Below are 19,071 nucleotides of genomic sequence, written 5' to 3'. Positions count from 1 at the left end.
CAGATTGTCCTTGTTTGGCTGTCTGTCAGCCTCTACTTTGCTTGCCGGCTATTGGCTGCCATAGTAAAAGGGAGGGTGGGGGCTCCTGGCGTTTTGGGGGGTATTACTAGGTACTACAGGAGTTACCATGTAGGGAGTTTTGTTCTCACCATCTTCTGCGCATGCTGATGGCTCGTGTTTGGGCTTGGTCAAGGTCAACCGTCTCTGCATACCAGATGAGTGAGGCCACATGACACCTTTGGGAGTTGCAGATTGGACATTGGGTTGGGATAACTGGGGGGGGGTCTTGGGCGAACATTTGGTATGGAGAAGTTCACATTTTTTTGCTTCAGATTTTGTTTCACTTTAGCTGTTTTCATTTGATGTCCAGTAAAAGTACCTTTATCTCTAGTAAAATGGAGTCGGGGGTTTTCTTTCTTGGGTATTGAATGAGGCACGCATGACATCGTCTTTTAGAAAGGCTGCCCTGCACTTTTAATGCAAATGGCACTGCCTTTCTAGTCCTTGGAGGATTAAATGATGTATTTTCTGCTCCCTTTGTGGTTGAGATGCTGGAGATGGTTTTTTAGTTTTAGTTTCTCTCCGCTTTAAATTTCCCTGATTTTTAAATTGCTTTTATGTCATGGTTGTTTTTTTTTTTTTTTTTACAGTTTTCAGGATACGAGTCTTACTTAGTCTCCATGCTTCACTGGCGAACTGCCTGGCAGCATATCAATGGCATGATAGATAAACGGATAAATAAAAAACCATGCTGATTACACGGATATCATTCCAGCATATGGGGCATGTGATCTCTGCTGATTTAATCTCTCATTAGTTATATTGAATCATAACCCTGTAATTACAGTTGTTGGAAGAAATCCGAAAGTATGCATTTGGGGGAATGGATTGCACTGTAGGAAGTTAGCACCTACCCACCCACCGCTCTCTGAGAAAAATGAAATATTTTAGGAAATATTAAAAGGGAAGAATATTTCCCTTAAAAGGGAGGCAGAAACTCACTCCACACCCACCTTTGTCAATGGGCCATTAAGGCCTGGACCAGTCTATTCTACATAACAAAGATCTACCTCCTTCAGGCAGAGCCATAGGAGGAATTGCCCAAAGCCCTTTCATTACATCATCACCCAGCAAGAGTCAACCAAGCTTGGGATTTAGGACAGCCTACAGAGTTGCCCCTGCATGGCCCCATGAGAGTCTGACAACCAATCAGAATACAAGCCCAAATTCAAAACCCAACAGAGTCTCTCTCTCTCTCCCTCTCTCTCTCTCTCTCTCTCTCTCTCTCTCCCTCCCTCCCTCCCTCCCTCCCTCCCTCCCTCCCTCCCTCCCTCTCCCCCCTCTCTCTCTTCCCCCATGTGGCTTTTTGCCCAGGACCTCAATCATGTGATCCTGTCCACCATTAAACCATCTTTCCAAACAGCCACCATGTTCCAGTGTTAACTGGTTGTTAAACTGGCAGGATTCCACCACTGAAGCAAACTCACTCTTAATAGCCCTTGCTCTCCTCAATAGCTCACAGCAGATGTCGGCACTTAAGAGATACAGTAGCTAGGTCTATTCATAGGCAAATGCCCTCACTCAAGATCCAACAAAGGTAGGATTAGCCCTCTACCCATCTAGCAACAGAACTCACACACATGGCACCTAGGAAGATTACATCACCCAGCAAGGCTCAACCAAGCTTGGGACTCAAAACACAACCTACAAAGTTACCCCTGCAATTGTCCCATGAGAGTCTGAAAACAAGCTCAATTTCAAAAGCCCAGAGGGGGCATAAAACCCAGGCACTCTCAGCATCTCTTCCCTTTCCCCCCAGGACCTCAAACCATGTGGTCCTGTCCACCATTAAACCATCTTTCCAAGCAGCCTCCATGAATCCAGTGTCTTTTTCCCCACTTGGAACTGAACCGAGATGGACATCTGCGAAGGTCGCAACCATGAAAAAAAAAGGTTGTAAGTTGCTTCCCCCCACCCCACACAGTGCCATTGCTCATTTTGAATGGACACTAAATGAACTGCTGTGAATCAAGGGCTACCTGTATTTTATTTTATTATTTTTTAAAGCCAGGGTTTTATACTTCTTTTTCATCGTTATCCAAAGGCGAACTTTTTTCCTCTTCTCTGTCCTCTGTGGCTCAAAAGCTAAGCAAACAGATTTATGGTCTCATTACTTGCTGTAATAAACTCCGCCAAAAGTAATTTTCATAGCCCGTGACTTCAAAATGAATGAGATTGTTTTTGGCCAATAAAATAGGGGGCTGGCTAGAAAAAGGGTTGAGGGTCATTCATTATTGCTGTAGCTTTTCATCCCTCTACCAATTCCTTCTTCCGAAGGATATTATGTCTAAGCAGCTCATCATTGTGTCTCCTTCCCTGCGTGGAATGAATGTGGGAGAACTTTAACTCAAGGGTGCTGAACAGCAAAGGGGTTTCACATTTTGTTACCACCGGTTCACCCTGAGCCCTCCCGCACACTTGGCAGGTGCATGCGCCATTTCCGCGTATGTGCCCGGCCTTCCACGCATGTGCTTTGCTTGTTTGCATGCCTTCTGCACATGCGCTCAGCCTCAAAAACACGCCTAGATAGGATTGTGAGATAAAAACCCGATTATCAAATCCTCACAACACAGAGGCAAATCTGGTTCACAACTCAAAAAGGTTTATTTACAAAAAAATTAAAAGTGTTTTTAAAGGCGGCCTCCAAGTCTCCTCCCAAGTGGATCGAGTACAAGGAGAGCAAAGAATAGCCTTCAAACAATACGTTTTATAGACTCTACTCATAAGAAACTCCCCCTCTTCCTGCTCATTTATTTACATCGTTTCTTTCATCATCCCATATTCTAAAGGGTGAACGTGACATTTTCTTGAGAGGCCCCTATTTCTTATTTGGTTTTTCTGGTGCTTTTCGTTCTGAGCAGATGACTTCCTACCTAACTTGTATGTAGGCTTGGAATAACAAAAGCTTATCTCGTCCTGTTTACTTAACACATTTTGTAGTTAGTAAAAGCACAATTGCGTATTATACATTTTAGGCAAGAATATAATGGCTTGTACGTTTAACATTGTAAAAGAATACAAAAGCAACCTCTTACATTTTATAAAAGAGTAACTTAATATCATTTCCTTCCGGATGGCATAGAGCTGGGGCGGATAGGCAGGCCTACTCGCGATTCCCACAACCGATTCTACCTCTGGTGCTGAATTCACGAATTAGAATAGAATAGATAGAATACATCTGGAAGGGAGCTTGGAGGTCTTCTAGTCTAACCCCCTGCCTATATCATTTCAGACAAGGAAAAGTCCAGTTGCTTCTTAAAAACCTCCAGTGATGAAGCATCCACAACCTCTGAAAGCAAGCCCTTCCACTGGTTAATTGTCCTCATTGTTAGGAAAAAAATTCCTTAGTTCTAGGTTGCTTCTCGCCTTTGATTAGTTTCCATCCACGGCTTCTTGCACTGCCTTTTGGTGCGTTGGAAAATAAGTTGAACCCCCCCCTTCTTTGTGGCATCCCCTCAAGTATTGGAAGACTGCCATTATGTCACCCCTAGTCCCTCTTTTCACTAGACTAGTGAAATGGTTTAGACAACTAATGGTTGTCTAACCCTAAAATGGTATAGGGTTGCCTGCTTGAGGTCAGAAGGCCAGACAAGGAATAACGGATGGAAACTGATCAAGGAGAGATTCAACCTGGAAATAAGGAGGAATTTTCTGACAGTGAGAAGAGGAACAGAAGTTGCCTTCAGAAGTTGTGGGAGCTTCATCCCTGGAGGCTTTCAAGAAGAGACTGGATTGTCATCTGTCAGAAATGGTGTAGGGCCTCCTGCTCGAGCAGAGGGTTGGACTAGAAGACCTCCAAGGTCCCTTCCAACTCTGTTATTCTATAGTCTGTGGTTCTAGTATATTCTTCCATGTCTTTTTCACCATGTTCACATTCTACCTCCTAAATATGGGACTATTTATTCTTTCGACACATTTTATATTACATATCCCTTCCCATCTGCCCATTAGCATATGAATCACAAGTTGGGTGGCATTTAATGGGATGAGGCTACATCTTTATTATTCCATCTGGTTCCGACAAACTTTAGGAAAAGTGAACAGCATAAAAGCATGTTCTCACCTTAACTTGGTGAGAAATGGCCAAGGTCCCAGTGGATTAAGGGGCCCGATTTGTCAAATTAGAGAAAACTTCACATATTAAGATTCTAAGAGTTTAATCATTCTGGTATATAACTGGTGATCTTTTCCTCTCCTTTTCCTTGTCTCTTCTTCATTTTCTCTATCCAATTTCTGTTTCTTTGATCCTATCTGAAACTGACTTTAAGCAGTTTTTACTGAATCCATACACCGTATTTTTCAGAGTATAAGACACGCCAAAAAGAGGGTGAAAATCTGGGTGCGTCTTATACACTGAATGCAGCATTTTTGGCCTCCCAAAACCCTGCCCCCTTCGCAAAAATAGATGTGCATGCAGAGCCTCCCAAAGCCTATGCATGCCCCCCCTTTATTTGCAGAAAACGGGCCCATTTTGACAAAAAATGGCCTGTTTTGGGCTCGTTTTTGTCCCCCCCCCCAGCCTCCAGAAGCACTCTACAAGCCTCCCTAAGCCTATGCATGCCCTGTGTTTGTTTTTGTTTTTTTGCAAAATGGGCCCATTGTCATGAAAAATGTGGCGGCTTTTGTTCATTTTTGCCCCCCCGGCCCCTAGGAGCACTTTGCAGGCCTCTCAAACTCACTACACGCCCCTTTTTCACAAAAAATGAGGCATGCAGGAGGTAAATTTTTAAAATTTACCTCTTCAAAATCTTGGTGCATCTTATAGTTCGAAAAATACGGTAATATAAAGGGCTCTCTGTGTGTGTGTGTGTGTTCCAGCCTAATTCTGGAATGCCTTGAGCAATTTCAACCAAACTTGGTACATAGATGACTTACTCTCTGGAGAAAAAAAACTGTGGGGGTAAGACACCCCTAACACCCCTCGGGGTGTGTCTTCTGTTAAGATACAGCCTGTTGTGCCTTAAAATGGCTTCTACTGTGCAGTGCAGTGGAGTTGCCATGGCAACGGCTTCACAGTACTCCACATGGGGGCTCCCTTTGGTAAGGGGTAAAATGCAACATTAGAAATTACGCTTCTGGGGGCACAGGGAAAACATTTTTAACTAATTTCATTGTTGCCAAAATCAGGGCTCAGGGAGAAGTTGCTCTTGCCATCGCCTCTTCAGGAATTGTGGCGACGTTCATGGAAAGAGGGAGGACAGCCCATTCCACACTCACATTGCCGCTTGACATCACCATTCCTCTCTAATGCACCACTGGGATAAGTAAATACCCCGGCAACACGGGATTATCAACTAATATACCAATAAACATTAAAGCATCATTATAAAGCTACTGAAATAATGCAGAAACCAGCAATAAATTAGATAAAATTAGGGGTGGGCTGAAATTGCTTCTTGCATATTTGCCAGCACATATGGGCAAAATGGGAGGTGTGTCTGTGAGTGCGTGTGATTTAGAGACTTGGAACTCTTCCGGAAACCAACAGATGTGAAACAGGAGCCTCCTTTCAGCATTAGAGAGAAGCAATGATTTACATAATGCCAATGACTATGTTTAAGCACATAGGATATCGTTCAGCAAGAGTTTTCAAAGATAAGCATAAACAGAATTCTTACATTCTATCAATCATGTGTTCAATCATCTCATTCTTTGTCACTTTCTAGTATATCAACAATTACAATAATATTTCAAATACATTCATTTTTGTGATCTGAGCCTTTTTGATGTTGCTCCCTCCTTCCTGTCCCCAGATGGAGCCACGCATCCCCTCCCCCATATCCTGTACATTGCTGCATTTTTCACCACCTCCCTCATTTTCATCCTCTAGGAGAGAAAAATGTTTTTTAGTGAAAGCTTCAGCCTCTTCCACTGTGTTAATTCTAATCCTGTTTCCCTCCCAGAAAATCAGCATTTCCCTCTGGCAATAACCATCTAAACCAAACTCCTTTATTGTATAGTTTCTTTGATAAGGAGGAATACTTCTTCCTTCTTTCTCTAATTTTTTTGGGAATTTGCTTAAGAATGGTAATTTCTTTATCTTGATATTTTAATGGTCCCTCCCTTTGGGCCCTTAGCACCTCATCCCTTGTGGTCCTCCTAAGAAATTTAACATGTACCTCCCTTGGAACGTTATGGGTTCTAGCATATGCTGAATTGATCCTATAGACCAGATCCATGTCCCACCACAACTGTTCTTTATTTGTCTTGATATATTCTGCTAAAATTGTAAGAATTCTGTTTATGCTTATTGAAAAAGTTGTGAGATTTGGAGGGATTTCTGCCACTAGCACGGGAGCTGCCAAAATTATTTTATGCACCTTTGTACCCTTTCCCCATAAATGTTTTAAAAAACCAATAAATTTTTTTAAAAAGAGAGAGTTTTCAAAGAGTATTTCCTTGAGGTGTATCTTTCTGAAGGAAGAGTGGTTACCTGTGTAAAGTTTCGATTCCGGGAGAAAAATTTGGAATAACAGAATAGCAACAGCGCTTAGACTTATATACCGCTTCACATGTTTTACAGCCCTCTCTACGTGGTTTACAGAGTCAGCCTCTCGCCTGCCAAAATCGGGCTCCGGATTTTACCCACCTCAGAAGGATGGAAGGCTGAGTCAACTACCTTGAGCCTGGTGAGATTCTAACTGCCAAACTGCTAGCAGTCGGTGATCAGCAGAAGTAGCCTGCAGCACTGCATTTCAACCTCTGTGCCATCGGGGCTCACTGCAAAAGAGTTGAAAGGGCACCTTGGAGGTCTTCTAGTCAAACCCCCTGCTCAGTCAGGAAACCCTATAACATTTCAGACAAATGTTTGTCCAATCTCTTCTTAAAAACTTCGAGAGTTGGAGAATCCACACCTTCTGGAGGCAATTTCTGTTCCACCGATCAATTGTTCTGTCAGGAAATTTCTCCTGTTGAAAATTGGGTTAATTCTATTTTATTAATTCTATTCTATTCTGCATTGTAACCTGCAGTCACCATGACTAAATTGTATAACACAGGTTAACACTTAACAGTAACATCCTCCATTTTTAAAGGAATGTATATAGAGTAGAGTAGAGTAGAAAAGAATAGAATAGAATAACAGAGTTGAAAGGGACCTTGGAGGCCTTCTAGTCCAACCCCCTGCTTAGGCAGGAAACCTTGCATCACTTCAGACAAATGGTTATCTCTTCTTAAAAACTTCCAGTGTTAGAGCATTCACAACTTCTGGAGTTCCACTGATTAATTGTCAGGATTAACTGTCAGGAAATTTCTACTTAGTTGTAGGTAGCTTCTCTCTTTGGTTAATTTCTCTCCATTGCTTCTTGTCCTGCCCTCAGGTGCTTTGGAGAATAACCTGACTCCCTCTTCTTTGGGGCAGCTTCTGAGATATTGGAACACTGCCAGCATGTCACCTTAGTCCTTCTTTTCATTAAACTAGACATACCCAGTTCCTGCAACCGTTCTTCATATGTTTTATCCTCCAATCCCCTAATCCTCTTTGTTGCTTTTCTCTGCACTCTTTCTAGAGTCTCCACATCTTTTCTACATCGTGGCGACCAAAACTGAATGCAGAATTCCAAGTGTGGCCTTACCAAGGCCTTATAAAGTGGTATTAACCCTTCATGTGATCTTGATTCTATCCCTCTGTTTATGCAGCCTAGAACTGTGTTGGATTTTTTGGCAGCTGCTGCCCACGGCTGGCTCCTATTTAAATGGTTGTAAAAAGTTTGCTGGCTTAAAAAGAGGATTAGATGACGTTTGGAAGACAGGTCTATCCAGGACTGTTAGTTTTGAGGTGTCAATGTTACCTTCCAGGTTCAGAGCAGTACCAAGGGCACCCAAATCAACTCCAATTTGTTAGCATCCAGAACTACCTGGTTGGCAAAATATTGGAGTATTGGATTTGGCCTGTTCTAGCGCTTCAATCATTTTTTGTCCTTAGGTCGTATTTCTTCAAGCTTTGGATTAAACAGCCGAGCCTCTGATGGTTTTGTAATGGACTGCTTTGTTGTGGATTTTAAATCCTGCTTATGTCTCATAAATTACTTCAGAGGTACAATGCTGAGATATCAATCAATGAGTCGTATGAAATTAAATGAAGCCTGGATGTGGGGTGGATCCCACATTAGCGAACGTGATGAGTGCATGTCAGTGACGTGCGGTGACGTTTATGACTGGTGAGGCTGGTGACGTCATCAAACCACGTGGTTGCTCCGATCGCAGTGGCGCAGCCCAAACGGAGACGATTCTTCAGCTCCAGCCTCAATCAGCGCAGCCGCGGTCCCCTTCATCTTGCCTCAGGAAGGAGGGGAATGGGACCACGTGTGCAGGGGAAGGGGATCGCGGCTCTGCTAATCTGAGGCTGTGCGCTGAGGAGCCGCCTGCACACATAGTCCCATTCCCCTTGCAAGGATCCCGGGCTCGCCCGATGTAAAAAATGCCTAGGTACCGTGTTTCCCCGAAAATACAACCTGTCCCGCGCTCACTGACCTAGCGTTATCCTGAAAGCGCCAAGTTACAGGAGCCGGGGGTGGGGGAGCGCTCACGTTGCTTGCCGCCTTCGGTATACCGCTAGGTTGGGGAGTGCCTGCTGCCGCCCCGCGCTGCCGCCCCGCGCTGCCGCCCCGTGCCGCCGCCGCCCCGCCCCGCGCCGCCGCCGCCCCGCCCCGCGCCGCTCTGCGCTGCCCCGCGCCACCGCCGCCCCGCTCCGCTCTGCGCTGCCCCGCGCCACCGCCGCCCCGCTCCGCGCCACCCTGCGCCGCCGCCGCTGCCCCGCTCCGCTCCGGGCATAACATCCAAACTCCAAAACTTCCAGCATCGGCCGCCGGACAGAGAGTTTTCCGGACAGAGTCTTCCAGCAGCCGGCCCACCATAGAGAGCACTCCTAGAGCGGCCGATGCTGGAAGTTTTGGTTGTGGAGTGCCTGCTGCCACCCCGCGCCGCCGCCCCGCGCCGCCGCCCCGCGCCGCCGCCCCGCGCCGCCGCCCCGCGCCGCCGCCCCGCGCCGCCGCCCCGCGCCGCCGCCCCGCGCCGCCGCCCCGCGCCGCCGCCCCGCGCCGCCGCCCCGCGCCGCCGCCCCGCGCCGCCGCCCCTGGTGTTGTTTCTAGCCTAATCTTTATTGCCCTGCTTACAGAAACTGCCTCTCCAGTTAACCCTGATTACATTGTAACAGCTAAGGCGAAGCACCCATCGATGCGAGTGTTGTTGAGTTGGCCACGCCCACACGGTCACATGACCACTAAGACACACCTACCTAGCTGGTCATTAGGGCAGAGTACCGGTTGTTAAACTGTTTGAATCCCACTATTGTGTGAAAGCTTCTGGCCTTTTTAGTTTTCCAGTTCAACAAAGCTCAGAGAGCACCAAGGATCCTGTACCTCACCCTCCTCCAAGCCCTCTCCCTTCTAACACTAATGACATTACCTAGTTTGGGTAGTGAAACATCTGCAAGAAAACAACCAACCTCAGAGAGCACCAAGGAATTCTCAAGCTACAATTTGTCCGAAGTTCAATCGCCCATCTACCAACCACAAGTAATAAATGTAGTCCTCTAGTTTGCTAGAGACACCACACTGGCTACCAATGCAATACAGTACAATACAATAGCAGAGTTGGAAGGGACCTTGGAGGTCTTCTAGTCCAAATCCCTGCCTAGGCAGGAAACCCTATACCGTTTCAGACAAATGGATGTCCAACATCTTCTTAAAGATTTCCAGTGTTGGGGCATTGACAACTTCTGGAGGCAAGCTGTTCCACTGATTAATTGTTCTGACTGTCAGGAAATTTCTCCTCAGTTCTAAGTTGCTTCTCTCCTTGATGAGTTTCTCCCCATTGCTTCTTGTTCTGCCCTCAGGTGCCTTGGAGAATAGTTTGACTCCCTCTTCTTTGTGGCAACCCCTGAGATATTGATAACACTGCTATCATGTCTCCCCTAGTCCTTCTTTCTCTTAAGCTAGACATACCCAGTTCCTGCAACCGTTCTTCATATGTTTTAGTCTCCAGTCTGTTTCCAGGTCCAATTCAATTGGTAGTCCTATTCAAAGCCCTACATGACTTGCCTCCTAGATCTTCACAGGGCCATCTTTCCCATCAAGATTGGACTTGTCACAAGACTTCTTCTTGGGTGTGTTTGGGGTGATCACTGAGAATCCTTACCCCCGTGGGAGTTGAAGGAGGTGCATCTTGATGTCACAAGTGCCCTTCTGCAGATTTCTTGACTGTTCTACTCAGCATTTGGAATCAACAGTGGTGAGGAATGTCTTTTAGATTGGTGGTCGTTTGCTCCATTTTTATCAGATGTGTTCCTTGTTTTTTGTTTGTAAATTCCCCCTTTGAAACTCACTGTGATTGCTGGCATATGAAACTTGGAAGGCAGGGAAGGAGGGAGGGAAGAAGGAAGGAACAGAGGGAGGAAGGGAAGGAAGGAAGGGATGGAGGAAGAGAGGAAAGGAAAAAAGAAGGAAGGAAGGAAGGAAAGAGAGTGGATAGATGTATGGAAGGACGGAGGGAAGAAAGAAAGAAAGGGAGGGATGGAGGGGGAAGGAGGGAAGGGAGGGAAGGGAAAGGAAGGAAGGAGAGTGCATAATTTATAGAAGCAATCAAGAAATGCAGGCAGGAAGGCAGGGAGGGAGGGAAGGAAGGAAAGAGAGTGGATAGATGTGTGGAAGGAGGGAGGAAAGGAAGGAAGGAAGGGAGGGAGGGATGGATGGAGGGGGGAGGAAGGGAGGGAGAAAGGAGGGAGAAGGAAGGAAGGAAGAAAGGGAGGGAGGGAGAGGGAAGAAAGAAAGAAAGAAAGAAAGAAAGAAAGAAAGAAAGAAAGAAAGAAAGGAGAATGGATAATTTATAGAAGGAATCAAGGAAGGCAGGCAGGAAGGCAGGGAGGGAAAGAAGGAAGGAAGAGAGGGAGGGGGAAGGAAGAGAGGGAGGAAGGGAAAAGGAAGGGAGAGAGGGAGAGAGGGGGAAGAAAGAAAGGAGAATGGATAATGTATAGAAGATATCAAGGAAGGCAGGCAGGGAGGGAAGGAAGGAAGAAAGGAAGAAAGAGAGAGGGGGGGAAGGAAGGAAGGAGAATGGATAATTTATAGAAGGCATCAAGGAATGCAGGCAGGCAGGCTGGTAGGGAGGGAAGGAAGGAAGGAAAAAAGGAAGGAAGGGAGGGAGGGAGGGGGAAGAAAGGAGAGTGGATAGATGTATGGAAGGAAGGAAGGAGAATGGATGGAAGAAAGGAAGGGAGGGAGAAAGGAAGGAAGGGAGAAAGGAGGTAGGAAGGAGAGAAAGAGTGAGAAATAAAGATAGAAACAGAGAAAGAAAGAAAGGACCAAAAATGCTGTAGTTTTCCTTCTTTTCACTTTCACATCCACTTCATTTTATGAAGACTACCCTGGCAGTAAAAGGCGAAAGTGACCAAATTAAGTACACTTGAAACAGACATATCCTTATGACATTTTGACAGTTCAATTATTTATGTCTGATGGGGGTGGAGAAGAGGGAGAAGAATATCAAGAGAAATCCTTCCTTCCCTTCTCCTTTTAGTTCTTTGGGCCTACACTGGATGCCAGGTGACCTTCCCAAAAATGACACAACCATATCTATAGTTTGTCCCCCTCCCCCCCCACTTCCGCCATTCTGGCTGTTCCAGAAAAATCGTCAAACCCTGCCAAGTAATATGAATAATATATTTTTTTTCATTTGGTATCAGAGCTTTTGCTAATAGACTATACAGCTGCAGTAACATTGATGTTCAGGAAAAGCCAGTTGCAATTGTGGAACGCCATTGTTGTGGTCCAGCAGCGGCCGGCTGAGCTGTCGGTGGACTCTGACAGCTCAGACCTTTATGGGACTGCTCTGGAGGATGAGGAAGACTCTGGAGGGTGTTTGGAGTCAGAGCAGGAACTAGAGAGGCCTGTTGGCCACCAGGTGCAAAGCCTGATGGACACTGCTACTTTTGTCTTACTAGCTATGATTAGCAACTACGGGTAGTTCTCGACTTACAATCACTCATTTAGTGACCAAAGTTACAACGGCACTGGAAAAAAACCGACTTATGACCCTTTCTCGAACATTGCAGAATACCCATGGTCACATGATCAAAATTCAGATGCTTGGCAACCCATATTTATGACAGTCGCAGTGTCCTGGGGTCATGTGACCCCCTTTTGCGACCTTCTGATGAGCAAACATAATGGGGAAGCCAGAGTCACTTAACTAACTTAGCAACTGCAGTGATTCATTAACAACTCTGGAGAGAAAGGTCGCAAAATGAGGCACAACTCCCTTAACAATGGTGTCACAGCAACAGAGATGTTGGCTTGATTGTGGTCGTAAGTCAAGGACTATCTGTATGGTTAGCAGTGTTAGCCGCTACTACTGCTGTGGTACCAGATGGATTTGCAGTTGGCTGACCAACCACACTCAACCAGAATTACAATCAGAATCAGAATAGAGCTGGAATAGAGCTTGACACTTTGTTGTTAGTCAGGTTTGACCCATCACAACCCCATGGACAATGTTCTTCCAGGCCTTCCTGTCCTCTACCATCCCCTGGAGTCCATTTAAACTCACACCGACTGATTTAGTGACTCCATCCAGCCACCTCCTTCTCTGCCGTCCCCTTCTTCTTTTGCCCTCCATCTTTCCCAGCATGAGGCTCTACTCTAGGCAGTCCTTCCTTCTCATTAGGTGGCCAAAGTCTTTGAGTTTCCTCTTCAGGATCTGGCCTTCTAAAGAGCAGTCAGGGTTGATCTCCTCTAGGACTGACCGGTTGGATGCCTTGCAGTCCAAGGGACTCAATGCAGGAGTCTTCTTCTCCAGCACCAGAGTTCAAAGGCCTCCATTCTTTGGCGCTCAGCCTTTCTTATGGTCCATCCTTCACAGCCATCCATGGCAACTGGGAAAACCACAGCCTTGACTATGCACACTTTTGTTGGCAGGGTGATGTCTCTGCTTTTAGTATGCTGTCTAAATTTGCCATAGCTTTCCTCCCCAGGAGCAAGCCTTTTTTAATTTCTTGGCCGCAGTCCCCATCTGCGGTAATCTTGGAGCCCAGGAAATTAAAATCTGTCACTACCTCCCTTTCTTCCCCATCTATTTGCCAGGAATTGAGAGGGTTGGATACCACGATCTTAGTTTTCTTAACGTTGAGTTTCAAGCCAACTTTTGCACTCTCCTCCTTCACCCGCATCAAGAGGCTTTTTAGTTCCTCTTCACTTCCTCTTCACTTTAGTTCCTCTTCACAAACCCCATGGAAAGTACCCAAAAAAGCTTGACACTAAAAAAAAAGGAATTGAGTAATACCTTTATTAAAACAAGCTTCATATTTGAATCTCTGCTTTTCTTTGTAATGTTGGTAGGAAAATGTGTTACTTGGGTACATGGATATACTGTAGGCATAAATAATGTAGAAAGATAACAATGATAAAGGGAGCCCAAAATCAGGAGAAACCTGGTAGTACTTTTTCAGAGCAACACACCTTATTAAAAGGTAGAAATTTTTCAGAATGCATTTGGTGATCTGAGCGACCAACATTTATATTTTTAATAAAATATGTTTGTCTGAAAAGATATGTATTTGTTCTTACTCCTAGGATTCTTGGCAACCTCGGTGGCATTCAAACTAGATTCCTTTTGATTTCTAATAGATCTTTTAAAAGGGTGGAGTGGGGAGGGAGCATCCTTTTGGCTTAGGAAGCATGATTAGCTACATTTTTATACAATATTGTATTTGAAACCGAAAATACAAAATTGCACGTCAGCAGCCTGGAAATCTCTTTCCACGGGCTCCATTGTGCAGCCAGCGAAGCTCTCGTCCAATTAAAGGAAGAGCAATTTGACACGGAGTGAAATGAAGCAGAACATGTTTTAAAATAGTCTTTCTCGTTCGAAATTAGAAAAGTGGAACAGGCTGTGCCAAATTAGGCTGGGGGCTCCATTTAGAACAAGGGTACAACACGAGAAACCAGCTCTGCAATGGTGCAACAGCAACAGGAGGTAGCCGAGCTTATTATATTATTTATTTACATTTGTTTTTTCTCTTCCGAACCTGAAAGTCAATGATTTAAATGGAATAGACAGCGTCCTATGGTCCCCCCTGCCACTTTAAAAGGAAACGTTAAGGGGGGAAAATGAACTCAATGTTTCCAGCAGAAATGTTCTGGAGTTGGAAATATATCCATATCATCTATTTCTATAGGTAGTCCCTGACTTAGGATGACAATTGAGCTGTGGGTTTTAGTCATAAGTCACTGAAATTGCCAGTTGAGTCACTATATGACTAAAGAGAGACAGAAATAGATAGATAGATAGATAGATAGATAGATAGATAGATAGATAGATACATACATACATACATACATACATACATACATAAGATACATAGACAGACAGAAATAGATGGATGATAGATAGATAATAGATAGATATAAGATAGATAGATAGATAGATAGATAGATAGATAGATAGATAGATAGATAGATAGAGTAGATAGATAGATGAGAGATAGATGAGAGATAGATGAGAGATAGATAGATGAGAGATAGATGAGAGAGATGATAGGTAGATAGATAGACAGACAGATAGCTAGACAGATTTCCATCCATGTATCCATGCATCCATTGTCAGGATTCCAAGTAACACCAGCAGCAAAAGGCCTGACATCCATGTCTGTCTGTCTGTCTGTCTGTCTGTCTGTCTGTCTGTCTGTCTGTCTGTCTGTCTGTCTGTCTGTCTGTCTCTATCTATCTATCTATCTATCTATCTATCTATCTATCTATCTATCTATCTATCATCTATCTATCTATCTATCTATCTATCTATCTATCTATCTATCTATCTATCATCTATCTATCTATCATCTATCTATCTATCTATCTATCTATCTATCTATCTATCTATCTATCTATCTATCATCTATCTATCTATCATCTATCTATCTATCATCTGTCTATCTATCGTATCCATCCATCCATCCATCCATCCATCCATCTATCTATCTATTTATTTATATCTATCAACCTAAACCTGTCTGTCTGTCTGTCTGTCTGTCCGTCCGTCCTTCCATCCATCCATCCATCCATCCATCCATCCATCCATCCATCCATCCAGATGAGTGGCATGGTGGTCTAGTGGTGAAAGTGCATGCCTCTCACTCAGAAGGTTGAGAGTTCAATCCTAGGCAGCAGTAGATGTTTCTCTCTCAGAGCGCAAAGGAAAAAAAAAAACTGCTGTGAACTCAGCATGGTGTGAGGAAGGGCATCCAGCCAGTAAATGCTCAGTTCCATTCAGTCACCCCAATGCTACTCTGAATCAAGAGATTACAGAGTCGTAAAAAGGAAGATAGATAGACAAATTATATGTATTTATGTATGCATGCATGTATAATATGTCTGATGCAATGGCCTACAGGTGAAGACACTCACCTTAGAAGGTTCAATCCTAGGCAGTGACAATTTTGGTCATAAGTCGAGGTCTACCCGTATTCTCAAGTCAATCAAATTTTATCTATTTTAATAATTTGGGATCAGATTGTCAGATCTTAACTTATTCAGATACAGCTTAAGCACGGTTTGCTGTTCTTAATTATTAATTTAAATTATTTATTTTTAAAAAAAGAATTCTTGAAGCCACCAAAGTTCACAACCTATTTTTCTTTTTTTTAAACTTCCAGTTGGCTGAATAAATATATTCACTTTGTCTGAATGGTGTTTTATTTTTTCTCTCCGCATCCCAATTGTTTTTGATTTTTGCATAACTAAACAAGAAGTATTCAATGCTTTTAATAAGAACCTGGTAGCACTGCAGTAATTATTATGAAGCAGAGTAAAGTTTATGAGCTGGAATAAATTTAATTCTACCTCATAATAAATGTGACAGCATTTTCGAAGCAACCTTTGCTGTTCCATTAAATTTTTCTCTCCCTATTTTTTTTAAATTTAATCCTGAATAGATTAAAGGAATGAATTTTTAAAACTCTGCTGAGATGAATCTTGTCTGAAATGGGACTTTGAGACACAGGAAGGAAAACTGAGTAATAAACAGATTTTTTTCCCTCCAAAAACAAATTCTGTTTTACTTCAGGGATATTTTCTCTCTCTCTTCTATTGCTTTAAAGCAATTGTGGCTTTCCTAAAGAAGAAGCTGAGAGGAGAGAAAGAAATATAACAATTTTACCAAGAACAGAGGGTTCATTTGACAGCACCCATTAAAAAGATTTAATGAAGCTCCCAAGAGTTATTTTGAAATCAGCCAGGAGATGTTTAGAATTCAGTCGGCACTTTGGTATTAATTTAAATCATAAAAATCACAGATGGAGCCGTTATTGATACCTATGGAAAGTACAATGTGAATTATGGGTCTTTTTAAAAAAAAAATAACACAGAGCTTCTATGGAGTCAAGGCTTTTTGCTGAGATGAGAAAGAAATAAGAAAAAAATGTACCAAAAATGGAGAAATTAGGACTGCAAAACTGATAGCCACGCACCTGTGTCCAATATATCTCCCTCATAAGCATAAATTTAACTAAGAATCTATAAAGACTTCACTGCTTCTCCCCCAGATGGAAGCGGCTGTTCCCTTAAGCAAATATATGTTGCTTTTTCCGTGATAAATCTGACAAAAATCAGGATTTTAGGTACCACAAAAAGTCTCACCTGGATGGGAAAAGACTTAAGTCTTACTATTTTCATTTAGAACAGGAGTGGTTTCACCAATGATAAGGTTAGACCATTGTTCCTTGGCCTTATGATCCATGGAGCCACATCTACACATGTGAAATAAGCTTTTAGTTAGGGTAGGGGTCTCTAACTTTGTCAACTTTAAGAGCAGAGGTGGTTTTCAGCAGCTTCTCACCAGTTCTGGAGAACTGGTAGCGGAAATTTTGAATAGTTCGGAGAACTGGTAAATATCACCTCTGACAGGCCTCGCCCCCATCTATTCTCTGCCTCCCGAGTCCCAGCTGATCGGGGGGGGGGGAAATGGGGATTTTGCAGTATCCTTCCCCTGACATGCCTGACATGCCACCCCCCCAAGCCATGCCATGACCACCACGCCACGCCCACAGAACCAATAGTAAAAAAATTTGGAATCCCACTACTGTTTAAGACTTGTGGACTTCAACTCCCAGAATTCCTCAGCCAGCATGGCTAACTGAGGAATTCTGGGAATTGAAATCCACCACAAGTCTTAACATTGCCAAGGGTGGAGACCCCCCAAGTTAGAGAAATGAGCCACTTGACTTCAGATGGAAAAAGTTCTGGAAGATTCATCTTCATATTCAGAGGTGGTATTCAGCAGTTCGGACTGGTTCGGCCGAACCGGTAGTGGAAATTGTGGGTGGGCCTGCTCACCCACCCCAGCTCTATGCTGTCCTATTTAGGCACATTTTTTAGACCAGGTGCACATGGGAGTAAAGCACCTGCACGGAAGCAGAGCAGGCTCATGCGTGTGAGCAGAACTTGCCCATGTGCGGCGAACCAGCGGTAACAAAATGTGAAATCCATTCTGCTGCTGATTTATTGTATCTTTGTCTCAGATTTTGGAATTATAGCCTGATTTGAACCAGGTGTATAATATCCACCTTAAGGAAAACAATTATATGCTTTTTTCTCCCACCAGGCAAGATGAAATTAGAATCAAGTGAAATTCATCTATTCTAGACACTGTCCCAATAAATAATCCAGCAAGGCAAAATAAGGAAGAAGAATCATTCTTGCAACTTCCTCCTCCTCCTCTCCTCCTCTTCTCCTTTTCCTTCTTCTCAATAATACAATACAATAGCAGAGTTGGAAGGGACCTTGGAGGTCTTCTAGTCCAACCCCCTGCCTAGGCAGGAAGCCCTATACCTTTTCAGGCAGATGGCTCTCCAACATCTTCTTAAAGACTTCCAGTGTTGGGGCATTCACAGCTTCTGGAGGCAAGCTGTTCCACTGGTTAATTGTTCTAGCTGTCAGGAAATTTCTCCTCAGTTCTAAATTGCTTCTCTCCTTGATTAGTTTCCACCCATTGCTTCTTGTTCTACCCTCAGGTGCTCTGGAGAATAGTTTCACTACCTCTTCTTTGTGGCAACCCCTGAGATATTGGAAGACTGCTATCATGTCTCCCCTAGTCCTTCTTTTCATTAAACTAGACATACCCAGTTCCTGCAACTGTTCTTCATGTTTTAGTCTCCAGTCCCCTAATCATCTTTGTTGCTCTTCTCTGCACTCTTTCTAGAGTCTCCACATCTTCTTTACATTGTGGCGACCAAAACTGAATGCAGTATTCCAAGTGTGGCCTTACCAAGGCATTATAAAGTGATATTAACACTTCATGTGATCTTGATTCTATCCCTCTGTTTATGTAGCTTAGAACTGTGTTGGCTTTTTTGGCAGCTGCTGCACACGGCTGGCTCATATTTCAATGGTTGTCCACTAGGCCTCCAAGATCCCTCTCACAGTTACTACTATTGAGCAAGGTATCACCTATACTGTACCTGTGCATTTCGTTTTTCTTGTCTAAATGTAGAACCTTACTCTTTTCACCATTGAATTTCATTTTATTAGATAGTGCCCAATGTTCAAGTTTGTCAAGATCCTTCTGCGTCTTAAGCCTATCTTCTGGAGTGTTGGCTATTCCTGCCAGCTTGGTGTCATCTGCAAATTTGATGAGTTCTCCTCTTTCTCCTCCTCCTCTCCTTTTTTCCTTTTCCCTCTCCTTCTCTTCCTCCTCCTCCTACTTTGCCGATTCTTATTCAAAGGATTTCTATATCATTTCCTTTCCATTAAATTCATTCAGAAGTGCAAATTAAAGATCAGTTTTTCTTTTTCTTTTAAATTTTCGGCAACATTGAGACCAGGAGCCTGAAAGAACACTTAACTCCACATCAAGCTGACTAATTTTATGAGATGTTCAATGCCCTCATTTGAAAGTAAAGTTCTCTTTGACACTTCTGTGTTGACTTTTCTTCCAATGATAAATAACAGTAATATTAAATATTATTAAGCAGAGACTCTGAGCGATGTGATTTTCCAGTAACAGATTTCTATCCCTCCTGCATGG

This window comes from Natrix helvetica, assembly GCF_964273705.1.
Source record: "Natrix helvetica genome assembly, chromosome: 4".
Taxonomy (NCBI): Eukaryota; Metazoa; Chordata; class Lepidosauria; order Squamata; family Natricidae; genus Natrix; species Natrix helvetica.
Note: the sequence above shows the minus strand (reverse complement) of the source record.